Raw genomic sequence first — 26,464 nt, forward strand, 5'->3', positions numbered from 1 at the left:
CAGCTTTGTACTGTGAGACAAGTTTGCACATTACCGTGCTCCTTTTCAATCAGGATGCAAAATATCACTAGGACAAATATTACAGAAGGAGCCTAGAGTCAGTGGTGATAGGCCATGAACCAGGCTTGTTTTAGTGAACAAGAATTTAAAGGCTCCTCCCAAGCTATAGTAAGCAGCTGGTTTTTTTTAGCAGGAGTAAAGCAGAACTTTCTTGATAAAGCTATGTACTGCAGGTGATAATGCTCTCTTGATCTTTCCTGAAATTTTTCAGTAAATCTTCCTGCAGCTGTGAGTTCAACTCGAGGAGAGAGAAGAATGGTCCTTTGGCTAGGTCTGCTCTTGGATGGCTTAGGACTAGAGAGTCTTGAAAAGTGGAAAATGAAAAGAGAGGAAATGAACATTCACCCTTTTAAAAAGGATTAACGCAGAAGAGATGATCATGCTTTTTCCTCTGTAAAAAATTGATTGCAAACAAGAATGAATAATAATGAACAATAATAATAATTTCAAAGTGCCCTTTGAGTTAAAGAATTTAGTGCTGCTGCTTTAAATTGTTGATGCTGACTGCACAAGGAAAGTTAAAAGTGTTCTAATTTGTTGTGAGAACTTCTCTCTAAAATGTAAAAGCCTTTATCAGACAAAGCCTTTCCCTTCTCTGCTTCTGCCATTTTTTTTTCATATTGCTATAAAAAGACCAGCAGTAAATGCCAATGAAAATGAAGGAAATGTGGAAATACACAGAAACTTCTGCTCTGCTTTTTTTTCCCCCCTTTGAGTTCTTTTAAATAATTTTGATCTGCATCCAGAGCAGTTTATGGAGGCAGAAAACAGTGCATGTGGAACAGCAGGCAAGAATGTGGAGTGAATACTAATGCACTCAAACACCCTCCCCCAAGCTCTCTAAGCCTGAAAAATCCTTCTGCAGCATAACTAGCAGTTCCTGTAGAGCTTCCTTATATCCTCATGGAGGAAAGTCCTTTAGCATTTAATAGAAAATTATTATTTTTTCATACACTTTCTGAGCTGTTAGAACTTAATACAAAATTATATCCTTGCCATATAGTAGCTTAGAAAAAAACCCTCTGCAGACTATCATGAATAAATTTCAAAATGTTTTTAAGAGAGATTTTTCAGGATAATAATACTTTTTTATAGGACCTACCTGAATACCTCTTGTTAAATAAAATGTGATGTCTTCACAACAGTAGAATCTTGAACTGTAAAATAGATTTTACAGATAAATTTACCAGGACAAATTTTGACTCTTTAGTGCAAGAGGAGAAAAAGGACACCTGTAAAAAACAGAAGAAAATGGAAAAAATAAAAAATTGACCCTTTTTCCTGAAAAATAAAAAACAGTTCTGGGAGCCTAAACACTGAAATTATTTAAGCTTTGTTGGCACAAAATGCCACAAAAGGCCTTTTTTATCTTCTACTTTCAGAGGCCTAATTACAATCTGACATATAACTCAGAGATGCCAGCTGAAGTCAGTGAGGGGCACAGGACAGAGTCTGGGGCTAGTTTGGTATCAGGACTTTTTTTTTTTTCACTAAACCATTAATTTTGTGAAAGGGACCATGTGATGTCTGGTCTGCAATAGCAGAAGACTGCAATCAGTGACATTCTCTTTTCTGCTTCCTCCACCTCACATTTCTCATAAATTAGGGGTTCATCTTTCCTCCTTTCTGTCTATAAAATGACTTTACATGTTCCGAGTGGAAATACCCAGAGGGACAGATGTAAAATTTCAGCAGAAGTGTGCATTTGATGCCTCTCTTCCAGAGCGTCTCTTCCAAGCAAATCTGAGGACAAATCAGTTGCTGTTCCAGCTCACGTGCACAGTTTGAAGTTGCAAAGAGATGAAAACCATCACAATTCCATAAAGATAGCAAATTTACTATCTCTAAACCTCACATGGGTTGTTTGCAAAAATTTACTTCCCCTGGGCCACTTCTCTACAAAAGGACAGAGTGGCCCAGTGTAAGGCTCTTGAAAGATCTGACTTCAGTTCTCTGCTGGGGCATCACCTTACCCATGCGCTCCCAGCAAAGCATCTACACTGGTCTCCAAGTTATTTTGGCTCTGCAAGAAGAGATGGGATCTGACAATCTTGCAAAATGGAGCCTGTAATTTATTTTTTGCCATGTGTTTTTTATTCTGTTTGGGTAAAACCCCATAAAGTGGTATTGCTAACAGATTAATACCTTAAACTGGATGCAGTTGGATTCTGCAGTAAGAAGAGCTATATGAATACCTTAGGTAGGTAACCAAGAAGTGGTGTTGACAGGCCTTGGCATTTAGCATGCGGACTGTGACAATGGAAAGATTTATTCAAAACTACTGCATCAATTAGAGTCTGTATTTTATTTCACTGCAATATGCTTCTTGGTGTTTTGATTTCTAGCTTATTTAGCAAAGTAAGCTCCCTGTTGAATACATCAGCTGACTATTAAAATGAGTGAAAATCCATGGCCTTCCACAATAGCACTGCACAGAAAAAAGCAAATTAAATTGAGACATAGATGAGAAGGGTGAAGGAGATTCATTAGCCACTCTGGCAACTGCAAAAGCCAGCCAGTGATGGTTCTCTCTCCATTTCCCTTCTCCTTGCCACCCAGTTGTAGGAGCTGACTCAACATGATGGGGAGAAAGCAGAACCCAGATCAAGGATCTCTTTAATGGAATCTCATTGCCCCACAGTGAAGACCTGTTTTTTTCCCTCCCATTATCTCTGTCTGTCTTCATGTGGCCTCATTACCTTTCCTTCATTTCACCCCTCCCTCCTCAACCCTACTTCTTCTTCTATCAAAAAAGGAGGAGGCACAAAGCTATGATGTTTCCTGCTGCTACTACCGTATGCACTTTCCTCGCATGTTGTGACATTTCTTTTGGGGCCTGTCTTGACTGTTTGCATTTCATACTTCCATGTTTTATATTACTCACAAAGTGGCTGTGACCTCTTGAATGTTTTCTGAATAAATAAAATTTAGATATGGTAAAGCATAGGCAGTGGCACCACACCAATGAAAAGCAGAGTGACAGGCACTATTTTAGACATCAAATCAAAACTCAGGTGTGTGAGGGCTCCTCCCTCACCCTTTCTCTGCTCAAGCAAATGTCCCACCAGTGGCACTTGGAATTGCTGCATCTGTCTTCAGCTGGACTCTGGGGAGACAGAAAACAACAGAATAGTTAAGGGCTATAAATCTTGCTCAGCAGCTGAGGGCTAGTTGAGCATGAGCCAACCAAAACACAACTGGTATGCAAATACAACCATAAGTCAATCACCTTATCCCCATAACTAGCAGACAGTCCAGGACTTGTTGAGCCCTACTGCATGGTAGGGTTCCATGCCAGGATCTCCCCTTGAGTGGGGAGACACCTGTCATGGCTACTCCTCAAGGCTAAGAGTATTCTTATCACATCAGATATTCAGTAGGTGAATTGGGAATAGGAGTACTGAAACTTGGAAGTCTTAGCAAAGCGATAAAAAGAATGACCCTTTAGATATAAACTGTTGATAAAGTCTGGGCCTGAGCCTGAATACAGCTGCAGCTAAAACTCCTCTCTGAGAAGGAGTTTAGAATGCAAGGGGGTCCTTTCTGAACCTCATGACTTGACGACAGGGTCTCCTGACATCCCTCTATGCAGTACATACCTTGCCAATGAATCTTGTTAAGCCACTCTCACATCTGCCATTGAACTTTGTTATCTCACTGTCCTATATCAATAAAACGTATTGTTGCTTTTCTCTTGCGAGTGAAGTGCATGACTCCAACCACAACGAGGTGAGGCTCAAACCATATAAGGGTCCCCCCCATACTCCAGCTAGAGTTGTTACGCCAAGGCCTCGTTCCTGAGATGTGCGAGTACATGTCCAACTGCAAGCGTGTCAGTAGCCCACTACTTGGAATAGGATTACTCACACTATGAAGTACCTTCCTGAACTGGAGCTTCAGTATTGAGTTGAATAGCAGAGAAAAAAGCTTTTGAGACCCATTGAAAAAGTGCTAATTCAAACCCCATGTAAAATGTAGGCTAGTCTGAACAGCTACATTATTTCTCTAAAAAAATAGACAGTCATCTTGGCAAAGCTCACTTGTTATTGAATTCATTTTTATATGGCAAGTTATGGGAAATTTAATAATACCTCACATTAATTTTTTTTATGGAAGCTATGTGAAAATATTTCAAGTTATTAAATGCTAACACCCTTTAGTAGTCTTCAAAACTTAACTAGAAAATCAACATTTTTCTTTATTTTGGTCCTATTTAAAAATCACACTTAGACACAGCTTCTTTCCCTCTGAAAAAATGGGTAACCTTTTCAAGTAATGCATATCAATGAAAGAAAATGCAAGTAGATATAGATCAAATAACATTTTTGTTTCATTTACTGCCAACCCTTGTGGACGTCCTTTGCTTTCTCACATATTGCATGATTGCCTGGGGCAATCTTCATGAATCATTTACATTTGCCTACCATTGCATTTGGCCCAATGACTTTTCCGTGTAACCACAGTTTGTGGTACCTCCTAAGGGTATTCACAGTGAAAACTTTGTGCATCATTTTAGGGGTGTTGTAATGACTGAAATACAGTGAGTAAGAGACATACAGGAATTTCTCTCACAGCAGGAGATGAAGTAAACAAATAAGAAAATACAATTTCATCATAAACCCGTTGGGGTTGGAGTTGGGTCATCATGTCAAGCAGTATAAAAAGAATAGCTCGGTCTCCATGTTCATTAAATTCTACTCTCTGCTGAAATTGCAGGCAAGAATGCTAATTAGCCATTGCCACTCTATATTGGACTGGCACTGGGAGATGTCTAAATATTCATCTCACTAAAAAATAAGTAGCTTCTTGTCACCTAACTTATTTTTGAAGAAAACATTTAGAAGTAAACAATTCTGCTTCCCTTTTTCAAAACCTCACTCTCCATCTTAAGCTATTCTAATTTTGCAAAAAATGCACAGTTAATTCTTTTAAAAACCCCAATCACTTATTGCTACAATATTGTATTGATGTTGCTCAAAGGATCACATCATCGCCGTAACATTTTGCACTGAAACTGTTGGCTAGATTAATTGTATTGGCCACATTAATGGATTCCAGAGTTGAGGAGATCATTTTGCTTAGCAAACCTGACTGCCTGTGCAGTACAGATGATGCAAATGCTCTGAGCTGACTTAGAGAAAATCACAGGATCATAGTTTGTGTTGGAAAGGACCTTTAAAGGTCATCTAGTCTTACCCCTGCTTGGGGAAATCACAGAATCTTGGAATAGTTAGGGTTGGAAGGGACCTCTGCAGATTACCTAGTCCAATTCTGCCAAGGCAGGGTTAACTAGAGCAGGTGACACAGCAACTCGTCCAGGTGGATTTTGAATGTCTCCAGAGAGGGAGACTCCATGACCTGCCTGGGCAGCCTGTTTCAGTGCTCTGCCACCCTCAAGGTTAAGAAGTTCTCCCTTGCGTTGAGGTGGAAATTCTTGTGTTTTAGTTTATGACCATTGCTCCTCATCCATTTTGATTGTAAGATCCCTCACTGAAACATTAAGGTTTCACTGAATAATTACAGACAGCATTAAAATATGTGGGGCTTACCCTGTCTTTGTACACAGAGCATTAGCTTCTCTTTTATGCCATGCAGTTCACAAAATATTACTCTGTTACCTCAGTATTGAACCCAGCAGCTTTTATCCACTTTTTCCAAAGGGACACTGAGTCTGAATTCAAAGACACAAAGAAGTGGAAAATACACCAGTATTCTTGGTATTTTGTTCCAATGGTTAACCGCCACCAAAATAATTTCCTGACTGCTTATTTTTGGTATCTTCTGATTTAAATTATGTAGACAATTCTTCCTGATGTCATTTTGAACAACTGAAGCCCCAGTCCAACACCTGTTTAAATCAAGGGAAACATTCATATTGATTACAAAGAATATTGAACCAAGCTCTGAATTATATATAACACTTCTCTGTGGTTTATGAGATGAATGTTAAAGAAAGTATCTCTTTATTTTCCACCAGAAAGAGAATATGAATGATAGAGAGAATGCTGCCCTCTCATGGTTTTATGGATGAATATGATCTCATAATATACTAAAAATACAAAAAGAATATTTTTAGGCTGCTATATGCTGATCTCTTCTCTTTATGTATTCCACTGAAAGCCATACTTGTAACAGGTACCACTCCTGCCACAATAAATGTGATTAAAACACTGAAAACATAGCCCATTAATGTCAGACATGGAAGTAATGAAGCATGAGGGGAAAGCGTGATGCAAGATGCAAGTTCAGTGTCTCCGTTTTCCAACCAGCTTTGTAAGCTCATCCATTCTCCAGATGAACTGTTCTACACAACATACTTCCCCCGCTGGAGAAGTCCTGAGTGCCACTGAGCAGGAGGTACAGAAAGAACTTTTCTAGTTTAAGTGCAAGTCAGTTCCAAATTCCTGGAACATTTTTCTCCTCCAAATGAGTAATCTCCTGACCATGCATAAAGGAAATAGGTACAAACTGACTGAGAGCAAATCAAGCTTCCTACACATCCTTGGTAGTTGTTGAGCAGTATGGAACATATCCAGCATTCCTAGCATATCCAGTGCATGCAAGGCCCAGGGCAGCTACTGAACTAACCCCAAGATCAGAGCTGCTGTTGATCCTCTGTGCCCTCCATGCACATTCTCTGCCAGTTGATAATGACCTTTTTCTGTCTTCATGATCAGTTGAAATTTCACAATGAAAAACATAGCATTAAACAAGAAGACCCCATGTGATGATCTCCCTAGAAAAGTACTCCTACAGGCTACTCAGAGCAGCTTTGTATTTTTTTTGTAAGAACTGGATATAATACCGCATAACCTCAGACCAAGAGCTCAGTCATGTCTCACATTCTGTGGAGTCCTTCATGTGCAAAACCATGAAAGAAACCACATGAAGATATGTAGACCATTGAAATCTTCAAGTAAACATTACCCACATTTATCTATCACTTGCTTACTAGGAATAACCAAATTACATTTTGACTAACTGCTAAACTATGTTACATTGGAAAAAAATTGCATAAAATAATTAGTCATATTTAAACAAACTGTAGGCCAGAACAGACCATTAGGTCATGTAGCCTTGTGTCCTGCATAACACAAATTTCACCTGATTACTGCCAGTAAGTTATATTCCGTTACAATAAAATCCTCCAAGACAGTGTGAAAATTTTAAAAAAGATAATTTCTCTCCTTTGGCAGATTGTGAAGGTTAAATCTCTGTCATTCATAAGTGTTTGCATGTTTTCCCTTCACTTCTTACTGAAAGACATCTGTCTTTCAGTCATCATTTTGTAGCCTTATTGACATCTTAATTTTACAGATGGATCACCCAAACAGTTGTTACTCAAAGGATTTTTTTTAATGGAGACTTTCTAAAAAAAACATAATGGCTTTGTCTCCACAATGCTATTTTTTAATAGTTTTGGGTGTAGTCATGACAGTATAATGTTAAATAAGCTTCTATTCCCATATAGGATGGTAAACTCCTGAAGTTATTGCACTGAAAGGGGAACTTCACACTTAACACACTGGAAATTATATGGCTTACCCATTTTCTCAAAATTGGACTGGGATATTTTGGTTTGGCCATACTAAAGCTAAAAAATTACTTGGATACCAAATGTGACTATTCAATACATTTCAAATTACTTTATTTTGGGTCAGGTTATAACACTGTAATAGGGTGAATGGCAGCAGAGTAATTCTGGTTTCCAGTTGGTCTCTGGGATGAAAACCTCTCATGTCTATCACAGTCAACCAGATACATCCCTCTGTGCACATACTGGATTTTACTTCTCTTGAGTGTCCTGGAGAAAGTGGAAGTCCAGGCCTGCCTCTGTCTCTGGCTGGTGCCAATGTTGCATGTCATGCTAAGCAATTTTAAAATGTCAGAATAAAGGTAGAATAAAAATATGCTGTATACATTTTTTTACTCCTCTATTTCTCTGTAAGAGTTTTCTGGTCTTCAAGAGCTCACACAGAGAATCATATCCAAAAGATCACTTGAACATGTCCCTCTGTCCCTTCCCAAGGCAATTGCATCAGAAACCAAACCAAACCAAACCAAACCAAACCAAACCAACCAACCAAACAAAAACCAAACCAAACCAAACCAAAACAACCAAAACCAAACCAAACCAAACCAAACAAAAAATCCCCCCAAAAAACCAAACCAAACAAAACCCCCCCCAAAAAACAAAAACAAACAAAAAAACCAAAAACAAAACCAAAAAAAAACCAAAATAAAACAAAAACAAAAACAAAACCCAGGACAAGAAAAGCTTATGACAATTAATATTGTTGTATAGACTAAAAGAGGGTAAATATCTGCTTGGTACATGTCTACACAAGAAGATTCAGACAGGCTAAGCTAGCATACCTCTTTAATTCCTCTCAAAAGACTCAAGTGGATTAAGTGTCTGGGAAATTTACCAGATGAGGCCCACTTTAGGGACTATCACAAACCTCAAATTTCCATTCCACTGAGATCTGATGGTGGCAAACAGAAAGAGATGCACTTGTAGAAAATTCACAGATCCAAAGGGAAATCCACAGATCTGCACCCTCTCTGATCCGTATGCTGGTGTAAGAGGCTTATGACTTATTCAGATACACATCTTGCTTACAAGGCTATCCTGTTACCCATGTACTCTGGGCTGAAATGGTAAATGTTTCCCTAATAGAAGGTTACACTGAAATACTATCAGTTTGCATTTCTTATACTACTTTGAAAATGCATATAAGCAAGTTAAATAATGTTCGTCAAAAACTACCCTGGCATTTTGATTCACTCAGTCTGCTGGTAAATCTTCTTTCTTCCTGTCCACAGCTATGCTAAATAAAGTATGGTACATTTTACATATTTGGGATTGGAAAGCATTCACTTCTTTACATCATGCATCTTCAGAATCTTAACCAGAAACATACCTTGCCAAATACGTATATTTATGCCAGTGTCTAAACCTAACATTACAGAAAACAGCTTCAGAAGAACGTGCAATCCTAGAAAACGATCTGTAAGCTCTGTAACCTGAAGTTTTGGAGAAGTCTCTTATGGACAGTATTGTAGACTCCAACTTCCAGTGTTATGTGTAGCCCGGCACAACTGCTAATACCATAACTCAAGCTCATAAGGAGAATAAATGATGTTGCTCCAGAATGTATTTTCAGTCAGTATTGTCATGGGCCAATAAAGTTTTGGGTCTGTTGCTCTAGAGGACACAGAGCTATCCCTGATGGGTACATGTCATAGAGCCATCCACCACTGTGTATGAACAAAAGCTCTGAGATAAAAGGAATGAAGAATGGCATTTAATAGTAGTCATCTTTGGGTCCACTGAGCCCCAGTTTTCCCTCACTCTTGAGCATGGCCAAGTGCCAGAGAGAACCACAGAATTACAGAATCATTCAGGGTGGAAAAGACCTCCAAGATCATCAAGTCCAACCTTTGACTGATCACCACCTTGTCAACTAAACCATAGCACTAAGTGCCACATCCACTCATTTCTTGAACGTCTCCAGGGATGGTGAGTTCACAACACCCCCAGGCAGTTCATTCCAATGCTTAACAACCCTTTCCACAAAGAAATTCTTTCTGATTCAGGTTCTCTTACTGTATTTCAGAATTGCTGTATCTCCCTGTGGAAATCTGTTTACTGTAATAGCTGTACAGCTAAAACAGCTCCAGAGCTACAAAACAGAGACTTACCTTTTCCTTTATACTTGCTTTGTATTAGCTGTGCCTTGGGGTTGTTTATTTACCCATACTTCATCCTGCCTTATTAGTATGAATAAAGGAGCTGATGACTACAGAGATTACAAGGGTTTTATTTAGAATCCCCCAAGGGTCATTTTGAGCATTTTTATAGCTATTTATCTACCCTAAACCAGAAAGCAAATGGACAAATGAAAGTGGGAGGAATGAAGATTATGCCAAACAAAAACTGAAAGAACTGGGATGATTTAGTCTGAAGAAAGGGACAAGACTTCTAAAACAGCAGCAGCAAAATTAGCCATTGTATACCCACACTGAGCACAGAAGAGGAAGAAATCAAGTTAAAAAACAGCAAGAGAGCTGTAGGCTGAACCCTGGACAAATACTTTCAGCTTGGAAGACAATTAAATACTGGAAGAGGCTGTGTGAAGAAGCTATGTCTTCAGTGTCACTAGGGTTGTATAAGAAGAGGTTACAAAAACCTTTGTCAGCTACAGTTAATTCTATCTGGAGACAGCAGAAGGTCTCCAGTGGTTTCTCAGGGTCCTTCCTAGGGAACAGCTGCTGTCCTGAATAAACTCTTCAACTTCTTCTCCCCATCAACTGACACTGAAATCACAAGAGCTGCAATAGTTATGAAAGTCTCAGGAAAGAACCAGGTTTAGGGACAGGCTTTTGAAGTACACCTGGAGACTTTAGGCCTGTTATACTCAGTGCCACCACATCGGGAGAGAGGGTTAGCAGAGGCGGAGGGATGAAGCTGTGTGGTTAGGGGACATTTGCTATTGGGTGTTTACACCAGCAGACAGGAAACCAAATTAACAAACTCTTGGTAGAGTTACCAGGTAAGAGTTTTTTATTTTTCTTTTGTATAGTTATATTGCTGTTTTCTACCACTAAGCCTCTGTGCCTTTTCCTCTGAATGCAGTTCCAGCAGTCTCCTATAAATTCTTGGACTTGGTGGCAAAGATGTGTTGTGTATTGGGGGCACATCAGGAGGACACACAGTCTGCAGGAAAGCTTGAGCTGGGGATGTTGGTTGCAAAGGAAGATCCGCCCAGGAGCTATTTAAACCCGTCCCTTGTTTTTGCCAGTAACACCAGGAAGAAGGCTTACAAACAGAAAATCCCTTTCTCCTAAAACTGACTGGAGGCCTTTTTAGGGAAACAGAGAAAAAAAATATATCTCCTAGTAGAGCTTCTTTTCCTGACTCCATGATGGTCCTTACCTACCAGTTCTAAGAATAAGCAAGTAGGAGCAGAACAGGTTTGAAATACTTGATTAGGTATGAGGGAAGTAGCAAAGTTCAGATTTTCAAGGAGCTTAAAATGCAGGACTGAGTGTGGGATCTATTCAGTATAAGAAAGCGGGAGAGGTGTTCATGCTGACCAGGTGAGGAAGCACAGGGGAATACACTTGTGGGCTCTTATTGCCATAAAATTAATGTGCTTAAATCCTAAGATCAGCTTTGCAATGGCAGGGGAGCATGTTCTAATGGACCCTTTGTTCAGGGGAGGCTGTGAGAGGCTGAGGGAAACCCAGATGCACATCTGGAACAACAATCTTTTGCTTGGCTACACCATTCCCTTCTTGGGAATCAGGAAGCACGCTCAAGGATGGCTGAGGCTCTTACATACATCACAGTACTTTTATCTAAGCAAGGCATGTCCTCTGCATGGGCATGTCCTATGGGCACTATCAGATACTAAGTTTCCCAGAAGTCATGTAGCATTAGTCATTCTTAGTACTCAGTGAATTTTTCTAGTGGGTCTTTTGATCCATTTTGGGCACTTTAAAGTAAGATTCAGCTTTTGTTCCAGTCTGACATCCCTTCCTACCATTTCTAGGATTTATCTCATGTGTGCTGCAGATATGCTCTAGGCTCTGCTCCAAATCATGTTTCAAGGGCCATTTGTTTTAGTAATTTCTGTGCTAGTCTGTACCTACCTTGTCCAGGCACTTGCTCTCGCAACACAAATGACTCACTGTGCCTAGACACTGTCTTCTCCACCCCTTCTCTCCTGGGTGAACTCACTGGCCCCAAATCGTTTAATCTTCCCACTTTGCTGTATCATAGCAGCTGCCTCTTCCAATGAAACTAAAGCCACTGGCAACTAGACCTTCATTTGTGAGAGAATCACCAAGAACAGTCCATCTGTTTCTTGATCTTTTGAGGCTGTTTCTTCCAGTCAGAGGCAGAAGATAGAAGGAAATGTGTTCGTCAGTCACAGGAAATTCAGGGGGCAGACTTGAGCAGAGGGTAAATAACTCTGTGAGGAAAACAATAAAATATGAAATAATGAAATAAAATAAATTGAAATAAATAAGATGGTCATTGTCAGAATCTGAGTGGCATTTATGAATGCACAGGAAAATACTACCATCCATGCGGTCTCAATGTTTTGTAAGAGCAGTAAAGCTAACGTGGATTCAGTCCAACCTCTAAAATTCTGACACAGCATGTTATTGCTAATTCTTGAAGATTAAAGCAGCCTCTGGCTCTCCCTCAGTGGCCCAATATGTATTGTAGGCTGCCAGAAAATAAACAAGCTGTATTAATTGCCCTCTGTCTTGGTGTTTCTTCCAAGAATGGTTGGCACTATTTCTGTAGCCATTGCAAGTTCTTGCCAATGGCCACAACTACGAAGTGGATGGGTAATTGTGGCCCCTTTTTTCTGGTTTCCTACATTCACCACAGGTATATCACACCACAGTGAATTTGCTATTAAAGATGTTGAGACTGCATAGTATCAAATGTTTCTCTTCAGGCATTCATTATCTGCTAGAAAAGTATTGAACAAAGTATCCCAAGGTTAAACTTTCCCAGCAACTGGTGGGGATTTAAATTCATTACACAGTGGAATTCACACTGGAACTGCAACACTGTTTTCCTTTCATGGGCAAAGTTTTGATGGATGACAGGGCTTTCCAGTAAAGAAACTGAATGGACCTTCAATCATTTCAGTTGAAGACTCTCTTAATTGTGAATCAACTACTTAGAACTGCATTCCATGGAACTATGGAACTGAAGAGATAAATAAACACAAACATGCATTCCACTCTATTTTAAGAGGTTTGGGTTTTCCCTGTTTGTTTTTTTTTAGTCAGTGCAGATAGTATCTCAGATTCAAATTTTCAGCTTTCCCGGTGTTCTCCATGTTCTCTATAATACCTCCCTTACATGAAAACCCTAATGAGGTCTTAAATTCAGACTTTTTAATGATTCTTCTCTTTCCAATACTCAGGAAAAATAACACATTGCCAAAGTTCCTTCAATATTTGTACGTTAGAGGCAACATCTGGTGTGTGAGATCATTGCACACACCCAGGCTTTTAACTTTGAGACAATTCTTGTAACTTAAAATAAAGACAATATGTTTTGCAAATTATGTTGTTTCCAGGCCCAACACACTTTGGTTAGTACTTTATATATGTTTTCTCTGTTCTTTGGATAAAACGGTAAGAGGATGCATCAGGTGGTGTGGAATATTGACATAATTTTTCTGGTGACAGAAGAAGGGAAGTTTGTGAATGAGATCTGAGAAATGAGGTGAGTAAAAGGAAAGAACACAGATCAGAGTACTAAATCTGCATTGCATTTTATTTAAAATTTAAGGAAGAAAAAAGAAACTGCTGAGATATGTAAGTTACTAATCATTGCTGACTACAGCACGTGCAAACATATAAACCCACTGCTTTGCATTAGATTGAAGAAGAAGTATTGCATTTCTCCAGTGTAATCGATAAGCTGAGTAAATAACTCTGTTCAGTATGCCCAAGAAGCTAGTGTTCAGTAGGTTGTGTGAGAACAAACAGCATTATGCTATTATATTCCACTTATGAGACAGCAGTATACTCTGGGAAATAGTGAATCAGGCCCTGTCCCTGGGAATTTCCGCCTGACAATATTTAATAGCTGCCTTAGAGGGTCAGTACGGGACAAGAGATCTGATCAGTTCATTTCCTGGTCCTTAGGTGCTGCCTTTGGCTGTGCTAGTTTCTTGTCATTACCACTGGAACTTGGATTTAAGCTGAGGGAATTTCTGGAATTTAGTGTTCATGAGTTACGCACACACTCTCTTTGCTTTTTGGTAGTATGTCTTTTTCCTGATTCATGGGTTGAGACCAGTCATCGAAGTAGAGACAAGGGAAAAAGGAAGGTGTCATTCCAGCCTGAGCAGGAGCTGCTCCCTCACACAAACACAGCAAACACATACACAGTGTCTAGCAGGAAAATTTTTGGTTTAAAAAGTAAAGTCTTTGAATGAAACACAAATCCCTTGCAGTAAAAGTGGGAAGAATTTTTTGTGTCCAGCACAGGAAATGCTTCATGCGTTTTTCCTTAGTGGAAGCAGTACAAAGAATAATTCATACTGAATTGAAGTTTTGTGGTGTCTCAACTTTGTTTAAAACTGTTTGGAGAGTCCAACTCTACACTGTCTGGTAAAAAAATCTATTTTTTCAATCATTTAGCTGACACAGTGTGGTCTCCTTTGAAGGATGCAGAGCAGCCAGAGCAGTCAAAGAGCAATTGCCTTTAATACAAGAACAGGTTTGATTCTTTCTTGAAAGATCTCCTCCCTTTTTCATTAAAATACAGAACATTCTTACTCACTTAGATGAACTCTGGTCCTCACAAGTCCTGTAAATAGTTTTCTGTTTTAGTAGCAATTAAAATCCTAAAATGCAATTAAATGATGAGAAAAACTGCATTTAATCCATACCTATGGCTGGATGAGCACCTCCAGTTGTTACTTCTGCTCACAAGAACTGTTACCTTGCCAGAGCTCAGTATTTAGAAGCCATTCTCCTGCCCAGGGCTGTTTGGGATTCATACAAAAGGAAACTGCAGCCATAAACTGCTTGATTCCTTGAGTGTGCTCACAACACAAGGGGAGTGCACTGACACCTGCAGCCACAGCCACCTTCATTTAAAAATGGTGGGAAGAGGCGACCTGCACAGTAACCCTGAGGTTATGGTACTTGCTCAAGTAGGAGAGCTGGCATATGGACCTTTTAGGGTGACAGAGCCCAAGGCCATGGGTCTTGCTTCACAGGAGAGAGCCTAACCATGAGGTTAGTGGCACTCTGAGTGAGTAGTACAGTATTCCTTCTTGTTGAGATCGGGACACCGTAATTTGAATTTGAGATCCATGAGTCCAGAGAGACAGCAATGAGGAGACCTATAGTTGTTACCTTAGCAGTGAGAGAGCTCTGCTTCTGAAGTAGGGATTAGCTTTAAACTATTCAGTATGAAAACATTCAAACTTTTTTTGTCTTTTGACCTTTTACCTCATGAAAGAGAGCAAATCTTCTGGGAGTGCTGCTTCTTTGTAACAGAGACCGAAATGTGCACTGAGTGGAAATGAAGAGCCATTACAAAGCTTTAAATGAAACATAGTTAGGCTCATAAAATCACTCTTTACCCCCAAACAGTTTCCTTTCCATCTCCTCCCCACAAAAAGACTTACATTTCCCTTTACTTTTGTTGGGGGTACTTATAAAAGTCTTAGTGATGGCTGCAGACCACCTACATGATTTTCCTGCACTGGGTAATTTCAAACAAGATACAGAACTAAGTCACCATGAAATGTTTAAGAATATAAATATATAAAATTCATGGATGCATTGTTCACTTACCATATAACATAGCCAAGCATTCTTTCCTGTTATTGCCATCTTATTACTGGGAAAATGCCCAGTCCTGTTTATTCTTACAACTCAGCAGGTTCTTTTAAGCCAAAACAGTGTTTCAATGAGAGATGAGCTTACAACTTCACTTTCAAGTTCTTATTAAATGATTTCATGTGACCTTGGCAACAAGATATCTGTTAAATAATTTCATATGACTATGATGATCAACGCAGAACCAAGATTTGCAGACAGGGAGTTTGTAAAAATTTCTGGACCTAAGGTTGAAACAAAGAAGCTCATTCTTCCAGGGGAAAAAAAAAAAAGGGATACTACTTTGCCATCCCTCTGGTTTTGCAATAAACTTTTCCATTTCCACTGTGTTGTTTGTATCTTCTGCACTGGTAAGGAGTTAAATTCAACAGACAACAACAACAACATCCTGAACATTTCAAGAAATATTTCATTTTGGTTTAAGTCTACTGCAGTAGATAGTATTAAAGTTGAATGGATGAAAACGAGCACAATACGCTGAAGAATCAACTCCTTTGAAAGTAGTGAAGAAACAGAAATTGCCATTAGAAGCACTTTAGCCGCAGGCTGGCAGAAGCATTACAGAGACACACAGAATAAATGGAGAGCTCATTAGAGACTGACTGCAGTGAGCCAAGCAGATAGGTTAGTTGGGTATTTCCACCTCCAGCTCCGGAACTTTAGTCATTCAGGTTACCAGGAGAGTGACTTTTCTGAAGTTGTGTCTATTTTGCTAAAGAATCAGCAAGCCAAGCTAAATTAGCAGATCTTAAGTCCACAAATAAATTCCCATTACATTGGCTCAACTAATGAACCACTTGATACAAACTGCCTTCCCAAAAAAGTGATACCACATCTGCTGTACAGATTTGACCAGAACAACTGTGACTACTTCATTTGACTTTGCATCAGTAGTTTCTCACTGTGTTTATGCTCACAGACATGCACATATTGCGATTTCCAACAAGAAAGCAGGGACAGAGAAGTTCTTTCTAATCCTAGGGATGTTTCCAAGAGGGGAATAGTGAGGAACTGTTCTGCACTACCTTGACAAAATTTGGCTTGGGAAATAGCTTACAGGTTTGGGTGATCTATAAGTAAAAAAATTTCCTTCTGGCATCGAGTTTATTTACTTTACTGGTCATTCAGGAAAGGTTATAGGTTAGAATCACTGATTTATTCCTCAGTTAGCTCCTCCTAACAGAAGCTGCTGTTTCTCAGCTTACATATAAAGTAAGCTTTCATGGTACAACTGCTGCAGCTTGTTTCAGTTTTACACTGGTAAGTTTCTCACGGCTCAGTGAGGGACTGCAGGGTGTCCAGCAATAGCTCTCCTTCAGCAGTGAGAATAAGAGAAGCCTTGGCACTGAAACATCCATCAAAACAGAATTCAGTGATGACAACATAAAGGGATCCATTATCTGTTTTCCTGTATATATTACAGACCTTGGACCTCTCTGGTTTTCAAGATCAGAGAGACTAAAATATGCGGCAGGATATGAGGTCGTAAGTACTACTCAGATTCTCCATGTAGCACTGACGTAGGGCTGAGACAGTACCGAATTTTACACTGGCTTCCTGGGCAGGTGTGCTTTTCACCCTGGTGGATGGACATAACATTTGCTTAACTCCTGACAATTGTGGAATGCATTGCTAACCTCACCACAGCCTGCCACAAATGCAAACGGCAACCTACGGCAGCATGACAAACCCATCCCCATGTCTAGTTTAGAGCTGCCTTCTCCTTCCAGCCACACGTGGCCTGGCAATCATTCAGTCCCTTACTGTCCCTCACCTGCTTTTTGTGAAAACAATGTCATTTCCATTACTGGCATCCAAAACCCGACGTTATAAATATAAAAATCAGACGGCTATTCCCTCTTTCTTTATGGGATTTTCCAAGATTGTCTTGGATATATTTAGTATTCATGTGTAATGAGTCAGAGTGTCCACCTGTGGTCTCCATAAACCGATTTTGTAAATAGCATTGACTGATGTGACTCAAAAAAAAAAAAAAGGCCAGTTTCTGTTTTCCAGTTTTAGTCTGAATTCAAACACTGTTTGCAGTTCCAAGAACTCTGTGGGTTTCATGCTCTGGGTCAGTGGGTGGGGAATACTGGAAAAGGCACACTCCATCCTGTCCCCTTGTTCCGGTGGGCTGTAGGTCTGCAGAAAGATGACTTTATTTTATAGCACAGCAAACAACTTTTTCATTTAGAAACTGTTTAATATGCAACCTGTAGATGAGGCCCTGGCATACATACTTTCCTCTGTCCCTTCTTCACTTGGAGGTTGCTTTTGAAAAATATTGAATTTTTATCAAGCACAAATGAATGCAGAAAATGAGCTGAGGTCTGTTTCTTATAGGTATTCAAAAGCACAGAAGGACGTAAGTCAAACTAACTTTCAGTAACACTTTGAAGAATACAGAACAACTTACTTTAGTGTTCTGTTACCTAAGTTCAATTTAGCCTCCTGCTAGTGGAGGTGGCCATACTGTGAAGTGACACCTAAACTACTTAGTTTGGACAGGAGTCACTTGTGTGTGGTGTAAAGCCTTTTGGAGCTGCAGTAGAATCACAGAATTGCTAAGGTTGGAAATGACCTCTAAGATCATCGACCCCAACCACTAATCCAGCACCACTGTGTTCACTGCTAAACCACGCGCCCAAGTGCCACACCAACACATCTTGTGAACACTTCCAGGGATGGTAATTTCACCATTTCCTTGGGCAGCCTATTCAAATGCCTGACCACCCTTTCAGCAAAGAAATTTTTCCTAATATCCAATCTAACTCCCCCACTGGTACAACTTGAGGACATTTCCTCTTTCCTGTCACTTATTACTTGGGAGAAGAGAACAAACTCTACCTCACTACAACCTCCTCTCAGGAAGTTGTAGAGCAATAATGTCCTCTTGAGCCTCCTTTTCTCTGGACTAAACAACCCCAGCTCTCCCAGCTGCTCCTCATAAGACTTGTGCTCCAGACCCTACAACAGCTCCATTGCCCTTCTCTGGACATGTCACCCTTCTTTGGACAGCACTTGTCCTCAGTCTCTGAATAGCTGAAATGGGGTCTGAAATGCTGCTGTGTGAATTGAGAGGTAACCTCCAGACTCTTCTAGAGCAAGAGGGAAGTTTTGGACAGGCATTTAAAGACTAAGAGCAAAGAAGAGGAGGCAGCTTGAATCCTGTTAATAACTGAAGAGTTGTGTTAGCTGAAGCTTAGATTAATCTCTCTGGTAGATCAATATCTCAAGTTAAAAGCACCATCATGTATAATGTAGAGATATATAGATTTGGGTTTAAAGTCAACTCTAAAAGAATAACTGAAATCAGCTCTGTAATGAGGGCAAGCCACACCTCCAAAAAAGATATAACTGAAACTCAGGTTTCATTTTAAAATTTGGCATTTCTTAATACATTCTTAAGGCTTTTCTCAAGTTCTTGCCTTTAGATCTACTTTCATCTGCTTCCTTTGTAATCTTTGCACAAAATCAGCAACTAGATAGCTGTTCAGTAGTTGACAAAGGACACTAAAACCAGTTCAGATTAAGGTATTAAAAGGACACGTATAAGTACATAGGTACATGCATAAGAAGGCTGTTAATATTCAAAAATAACCAAGGAAATAAAGCAAGAGGATATACTTGCTGAGTGTTTAAATAGGCTATTGTCTTTAGTGGAAATTCTGGAGAAAGCCAAGGGCAGGCAGGCCGGTGCCTTACTTAACAACTGAGTAAAATAATTGCTGATTATGGCAATATCAGCTGGGTTTCTTTTAGTTTTTACATTAAATGCCTTGTGTTTGGGGCTTAGAAATAGACCTCTAGCTCAGCAGCATGTGTATTAAAGGTCCATTAAAACTCATAGAGATTCTGAACCTGCTCTGAGTTGCAACCTTAATAACACTGCTTCATTTTCCTTCACCACAATTTTATGAAATTTACAGTTAGCATATTTTCATTTTTAAAGTCAAGAAATGTAGTACCCTGAAGGATTTTTACACTAATTCTTCAAAAACACTTGGATCTGGAACTTAAAGCAAACTTCAAGGTTTGCAAAAACACTTGGATTGGAATGTATAATACAATAAAACGCAATATCTGCATGACTCTTTGCCAACTGAAACAACCAAGCACCACACAGATTGACTAGAACATGATTCTGCCAGGTGCCAACATGTCTTGTGAGTCACTGTGTATTCTCAGTTCTTTGAAATCAACAGAACCAAGTGAAAACACAGTATTTACTGAGATCCGGTTTCTAACAGATAAGTAAAAGAGTATTTTCTGCTATATGTTTTCAATAGAAGAAAAATGCAAAGCATCCACTTGCAGACATCAAAATTACTAAATGACCAAGGGACCAGCATTTCTTATATCATAATGAATGCAAAGCAAGTAGCTGAGCTAGCAGATAACATAAGGCATGTTAATTTGGAATTATAGCTGCATTTGGTATCAAGGCAATGGCTGAAGTTCTATCAGCATTTCCATTATAAGCCACCATAAAAATCTACTGAAACCAGATATTTGGTGTGTGGTTTCTGAGCCTCAGAGTCATTCTAATATTTGCATTTGATTAAGTAGTTTCCACTGAAAAGAAATAAAATCAGTTATTATGGCATTCTAGATAACGATTCAACTGAATTTCAGGAGAATTAAGTTTATTTGTGCTTCTATTACCTAGTTTGGTCCTCAACATTATTTGCAATGCTTATTATTGTATAACTGTAAGAAAGAACTTCCTTATTTTAAAAATAACCTTCAAGAGTAGAGTAATTGCTCATTCTTTATGAGTATGTGCTAAGTGTTCCTGATGTAGATACATGTGGCTGACAATTAATGTGGCTGAAATAAAATATAACTGACTCGAGCTCAGTATGTCTGCTGTGTGGGAATGGAGTCTTCTCCCTATGTACTTTGTGCTTTTTTGTGCTTGTGATGCTATGTCAAGACTGTTTTTATTTACTGGCATAGCACAAATTTCAGTCTTCCCCAGGTTAGCAGTAGTCTTACTTGTATATGAATCCCAGTAGGCTGGGCACTTTCCAAACAGGAAAGGCAGCTCAGCTTTTGTTTCAATGGTGTCATAAGCTAAAAAGGTATGACAGAAACAGCAACTCAGCAATCAGTGAAATCTACCCAGATCCTCTTGGGCATAAAACAAAGCCAGTCACCCCTGGAAACACAACAGAATTATAACAGTGCCAGCAGCATGACACAGATCAAAGGGAAGGAAGTATAGAAAAAAGAACCATAGGCAATTAAAGCAACCAGAACTTTAAAGTAATTACCCAATCTCTAACATAGCCAAAAGCCAGAATAGATGCTGCTATTCTTGGGACAAGTGTTATCCAATATTTTACAGCCTGCAGTGGTCAGTACTTGGAACGTCAGTGATGGAATTCACCTGCAGGAGAGCACCCCAGCAAGGCCTGAGTGACTCAGGGTGAAGAATGTCGTCTTCTGAATCACAATGCCACTTCCTGTGGCACTTTGTTTTATGTCCAGGGTTCCCCTGTCTGTCTGATACTATGTAGACTTATCTAAGGTCTTGGATCAAGTTTCTGCAATACAGTCAGCATTGCTGGTTGAAGGTTTCAATGAATTTTCTCTAGTCCTTATAAAGGTAAGAATGGTAGGCCTAATTTTAAAATATGCCCTTGTTTTTGTTAGTGTTGCCAAGCCTTCTGGTTCCATGGTCATTTAAAGAGCAGTCAGAGTTTCCGTTACAAACTCCTCTTTCAGGGATTTATTGTTGCAATAAAAACACATCCTCACAGCACATATACACTCTGCACAAATTCTCTGGCGAAGGAAGCTGAGTTCAAGTGTCAAAAATTGCTATATTAGATCAGGATACAAGTAAAAGGACTAAGAACTTGATCCTGAAATGAATGCAAAATGCTTGGTTTTAAGCACCTGAGGAATTCCATTAAGCTCCAGAGCTTTGTTTACACTGTTAAGAAGCAAGCACAGGGACCAGAGTAATTAATAGTTGTTAAAAACAATTAATCAGCTAAATAAATACATAAACAGACACCATAAATATGCCTTGCATTCATGCAAGGAAAAGCAACATCTGCCCATAGATGAAACGACAAAGATCAAAACCCTAATACAGAAAGTAGTGACATCTCAGATGTATAATGAATTTCAGGTGTGGGTTTTTTACCTCATCTCTTGTTCAATTTAACTATAAGAAAATCATGATATTAAAAGAGGTTTGTCTCCTACCTTCTGAAGGAGATAGTTTTGATAATGCAGTGAGTCCTATGCCTCTTCCTTCTACTTGCTCATATCTATCTTACATCAATACAATAGGAAAAATTAATATATATTATTGTTATTGAAGAAAGATTAATGTGTGACATAGAGTAGCTGAATAACGTTTCTGTAGAAAACCAATCCTTCTGCTGAGCCCAGAACTCTAATCCAGCATTTTCAGCAACAGAAACTGTTCCTTCTCTCATTAACACACTGACAAAATGGTATCTTTATTGTCAAAAGTGTTTCCCTACACAAACCTAACAGAACCACATTGGCATCATCCCGTGGTAGGCATGATCTTGCAGGTACAGGTAGACTTAAAATAAAGCCTGAAAGTGTTGTTTTCTGATACAGAGAGCTACTTAATAGCACAAATATTACTGTATATATTGTATGTTAAAGGCAAAGCTGAAGCTTACTTAATAGGATAATTGCAATCCTAATGATGTATCTCATGGATATAATAAAATATTGATTTTGCCTACTGTAGAAACAAAAATCATGTAAGACATACAACCAAAATTTAGGCATAACAGCTGTGCAAAATTACTTCAAGATGAAACTAAGAGATGGAATACAGAACAGATAGCGAAATAATTATTTCTGAATTTTAACATCATAACTGCAGACCTTGCAAAAAGTAGGGATCAAGAGAAATTGATGGAAAAGTCAAGGGAAGCCAACGAAGAATGGAAGATCTGTAGACAGTTTGAACATATTTGTAGAGTTTATGCCTCTTAATTAAATTCTGTACTGCAGTTATCACAAACCCACATCAAATATTCAGAGAAGCTGCCATACCCAGATTTAGTGAGTTGTAGACCAAAAGTATATGCCTGTGGAAGTGAAAGATAAAGGTTTTTGACAATTAAGTGTACCAACATTTTATCTCCTCCTCTGCAGTTGAATTGAGCTGAAGTACTGATAAACAATGGCAATCACATGGAAAACAAAAATCCCACAGCATTCATTAAAGCACATTTTGACAATTATTTTCTTTATTTTCTTTCTTTTTTTTTTCTTTTGGTGCAATCCATTTTGTCTGTAGAAATATCAGAATAAGGACACCCCAAGCATTTTAAAATACTGCATACATTTTAATTACCTACTCAGGTGGTTTTAATATTTACTTCCTAATTGAAATGAGGTGAAGTGACTGCAGAGAGACCTGCTCCTTTCAGCCCTCCTCATAACACTGGATCTATCAGCTCTTGTGTTTCAATCTCATTCCATGAATTATTTTTAAAGTGCTTATTTTTAACGTAAGATCACTAGATAGTGTGGCAAAACTGTCATGCTGAAACTTACCTTTCTTTTTCTTTTTTTTTTATCCCCAAGAGAGATGATCCACTTCTTTATATACTGGAATGACAGCTTTCCAGGAGAAGTACAGAGTATTCTCCAACTCAGCTCCTGACCAAACTGCTCAAAAAGTTCAACTGTAGCAGGTTTTAATCAAACTTATTGAGACCTTACTGAAACAATCATTTTCATATGTTTGGCCTGCAAGGTTTGAATTATCACAAAGGTTTAGTCACAGTAGTTACTGACAAATAATTTTAATTAAACTTATGAAAGAAAACAAGACGCTACAAATAACAGAGGTGGTCCTATGGGTGTAAATTTGTTGGGTCAAGGTATGAAGAAGCTGGACGGGCCCAAAGACTGTGGGGCTCTGTTTTAGCTATATCAGGATTGACTCATGTTTTTTAACTCATATTTTTGGACTCATATTTTTTGCTTAACCTATAAGCTTCAGAGGCTAAAGAGTGTTAAGTTGATCTCAATGTGCTCGTTTCCCCACAGTCTCCTAGATAACTGGACAGTCTACAAGACGTATTCAGGGAAGTAAAAGTCACCTGAGAAATTTTTATAGGATCTCTCCAAGATAGAAAGAGATGTCTTAATAACTAAGCAATTTTTAATTTTTTTTTTCTCCCAGTTAAGGGAAAATTGAAAGGAAGAGCAAAACATAATAAAGCTGACAAGAAAGGGTTGTTATGGCAGAACACACGAACCCATATTTGACAGTCTGTGAAGCCAGTCAACTGTGATACTTGACTGGCAATTAAAAGATTCTATTTCCCTCAGTTTGATAGAATGAAGGTGTCACAGGCTGCCCACCTGCAGTTCCTAAGGGGATTTCACTTCAGAGCCAGCTTCACTTTAAATGCTGGCTTAGTAAAAGTCACAGAGAAATGTTAGGCATGTGGTAGCTGTTACATGCACTGGAAGCAGCGCTACCTCTCTTGCCATGTTATATGTTTCTCCAAGTAAGGGAACTGCCTACTTTTATCTTATACCACACATACCTGCTGAAGGGACTAAAGACACAATTTGGAAGAGTTGCTTTGAAGGATAAGGGAAGAATCCGGGTAAAGTCACATGTGTGTGTTCTGCACCCAGTCCCAGGAGTAGTTGTATTCCCGAAATAACACAGGAGTGCACTCATTTTGCTGAAACAACAAATAAACTAGCTGAGGATAACCTGGTGAACAAAGAAAAAAAGAGAGCCAACACCCAAAAACCAAAAACAAAACCAACCAACCGAACAAAAAACTCTTTTAGTAATTTTTCCCATGGAGGTACTAAGCTGTTTCTTTAATATTCAAAATACATCAAAATGGTGCTTAGGCACATTTAGTCTGAAAATACTGTCAAGTGCATTCTGCTTCAGACAAGGAAATATTTTACAGTAAAATCTTTTCAGAACTCAAGTCAGTTTTAACCAGTACTTTATAGTTACAAACAACTGGAACTCATATGCCTTTGGGCACTTGTGTCAAAAACCTTTTACTGAGAAGGGGTCAACACACTCAGATCCAGCACTGCTGATGCAGAAAACTTTGTCATATTTAGTAAGCATGTTACAATGAACAAGAGTCATCTGGGAAGGACTCTGTCTTAACAATTCAACTACATTTTGTGGAAGGGTTCTGTCTTAACAGTTCAGCTGCATCTGTTCACCTCCACTGGCACCACAATGTGTAAAATGTCAGAAAAATATTCTTTGTGAAAAACAAAAATTAGTTAGGGCTGAAAATTGTAACATATTGTTACTATTAAATTAATCTTAGGGGTAGACATCCACATGAAGAAAAAGTAATAAGAGAGACAATTTGTAATAAACACCTACTTGGTTACTAAACAAAACACTAAATGTCTGGGCCTGCTTGTGTTAGGCAGCAGGTCAGTGACAAATGACACCATGGAGATGTTTAAGAGGCATTTGGATCTGGCACTGGGTGACATGGGTTAGAGGCCTAGGGGTTACAGTGGTAGTGCTGGGTCAACAGTTGAACATGAAGATTTTAAAGGTCTCTTCAAACCTTGACAATTCTATGATTCTCTGAAAACCAAAAACAAGCCTCAGCTCAAGACTCAAAATAATAATAAAAAAAGTCTGTAATATTTAGTCTTCTTTATGGCTGAAGTTGTTTTTTAAAGCATTTTCATAATTTGTTTTGGGGGCTGGAGGTGTTATCTTCCTATTGATTTTAAATATCTGCCAGTTTTCTTACAATTCCACTCTACTGTTAAGTACAAAGGCTGAATTCTGCTTACAGCCCACACATTATTTGCTTTTCTCCTTCCCATGTCTTGGAGTTTATACTCACCTTTGGTTTAGATTCTCGAAAAGTGACAGGTGGATCATCCATCATAAATGGATGAGCTGATCCATTAAGTGTAGTAATGCTGTACTGGTACACACAGTCCATGCACACCATTGTTCCTTTCAGGTTATTGGATTCAACAGGAGTTTTTCTACAGTGTGACACTTTGTGTTCAGTTCAGGCAAAACTAAATGGAGAATGGCAAGTATGCAATGTTTCAGAATGAAAGATACTCGGGAATCCCCAGGTTTGATAATTCCTAATTTCAAAGTGTTGATTTTGTAACCAGATCTAACTTCATATGAATCAGGGCCCAGGGGAAGAGAGTCCATGGGAAAGGCAATTGAAGATCATAGCAGGGCACACATACACCAGGCTGAATTTAGGTTGGCCAGACAGACAAATATCTGGCATTTCCCAACTTCAGAGTACTTCATTTTCCACAGAAAAGAAGTGTGAGTTTCTCATGTGTGTTGCTAATTTATTTTTTAAGAAAGTCTACTCCATTTGCATGCAAACACCTCTTCACCATGCGACACCAACGCTGACTGCTTGTGACAGCCACACAGAAGCCTTAATCTATCTGAGCAACCTTTAACACACTCAGCTACCAGCCACACACACCTTTTTGCCTGTGGAGAGAACCGATGGAAGTGGGGGTGGAGAGGGCTTCTGGAATGGGACAAAAGAGGAATCATCTCTCAGTCCCTTTTTTCCAGAGAGCAGCTCCAGCATCCCTGTAATCTCTCCTGCTGTGCTGGCTGCAGTGGACCTACACTGGCATCAGCTTGTGGTGCTGGCAAGCTGCCACAGCTTTCCTAAGCTCTTGTAGGGAGAAGTGGGAACATCTTTGGAAAAATAATTTTGCGAGACAAAAGTATTTCTTTCTACACTAAGAGTTCCCTCCTTTTTGTCCTGCTACATGTGTATGTGCACACTCCTCACAGAGCCATATTTCAAAGCCCTGCTGGAAGCACCAAAGAAGTTAAAACTTCTCAGGATGAAGTAACAAGGACCTTTTATGCTGAAATGGGTCAAGGCTCCCAGGTGTGCAGGTGGGCCCACTGCCACCCCAGAGATTAAAGCAATATAAGCTACAGCATCCCATAGGTTGGAGGAAAATTTCCTTGTTTCCTCCA

General features: G+C 39.2%; 1 long non-coding RNA gene across 3 annotated transcripts; it reads right to left on the bottom strand.

The window, feature by feature from the left end:
• Window positions 1-2,901: 2,901 nt before the first annotated feature.
• LOC127467032 (uncharacterized) lies at window positions 2,902-25,503 on the bottom strand. 3 transcript variants are annotated; one of them, XR_007902935.1, is made up of 5 exons: window positions 25,329-25,503; window positions 24,024-24,167; window positions 23,020-23,214; window positions 11,719-12,041; window positions 2,902-3,166 (listed from the first exon to the last, which is right to left on the bottom strand). It is a non-coding gene; the product is annotated as an uncharacterized LOC127467032 (long non-coding RNA). The 3 variants fall into 3 exon arrangements; XR_007902934.1 differs by lacking the exon at window positions 25,329-25,503 and having other exon boundaries at window positions 24,024-24,357; XR_007902933.1 differs by lacking the exons at window positions 23,020-23,214; window positions 25,329-25,503 and having other exon boundaries at window positions 24,024-24,357.
• Window positions 25,504-26,464: the final 961 nt, after the last annotated feature.

This window comes from Manacus candei, unplaced genomic scaffold (genome assembly GCF_025592945.1).
Source record: "Manacus candei isolate 608988 ecotype Guabito, Panama unplaced genomic scaffold, ASM2559294v1 h1tg000013l, whole genome shotgun sequence".
Lineage (NCBI taxonomy): Eukaryota > Metazoa > Chordata > Aves > Passeriformes > Pipridae > Manacus > Manacus candei.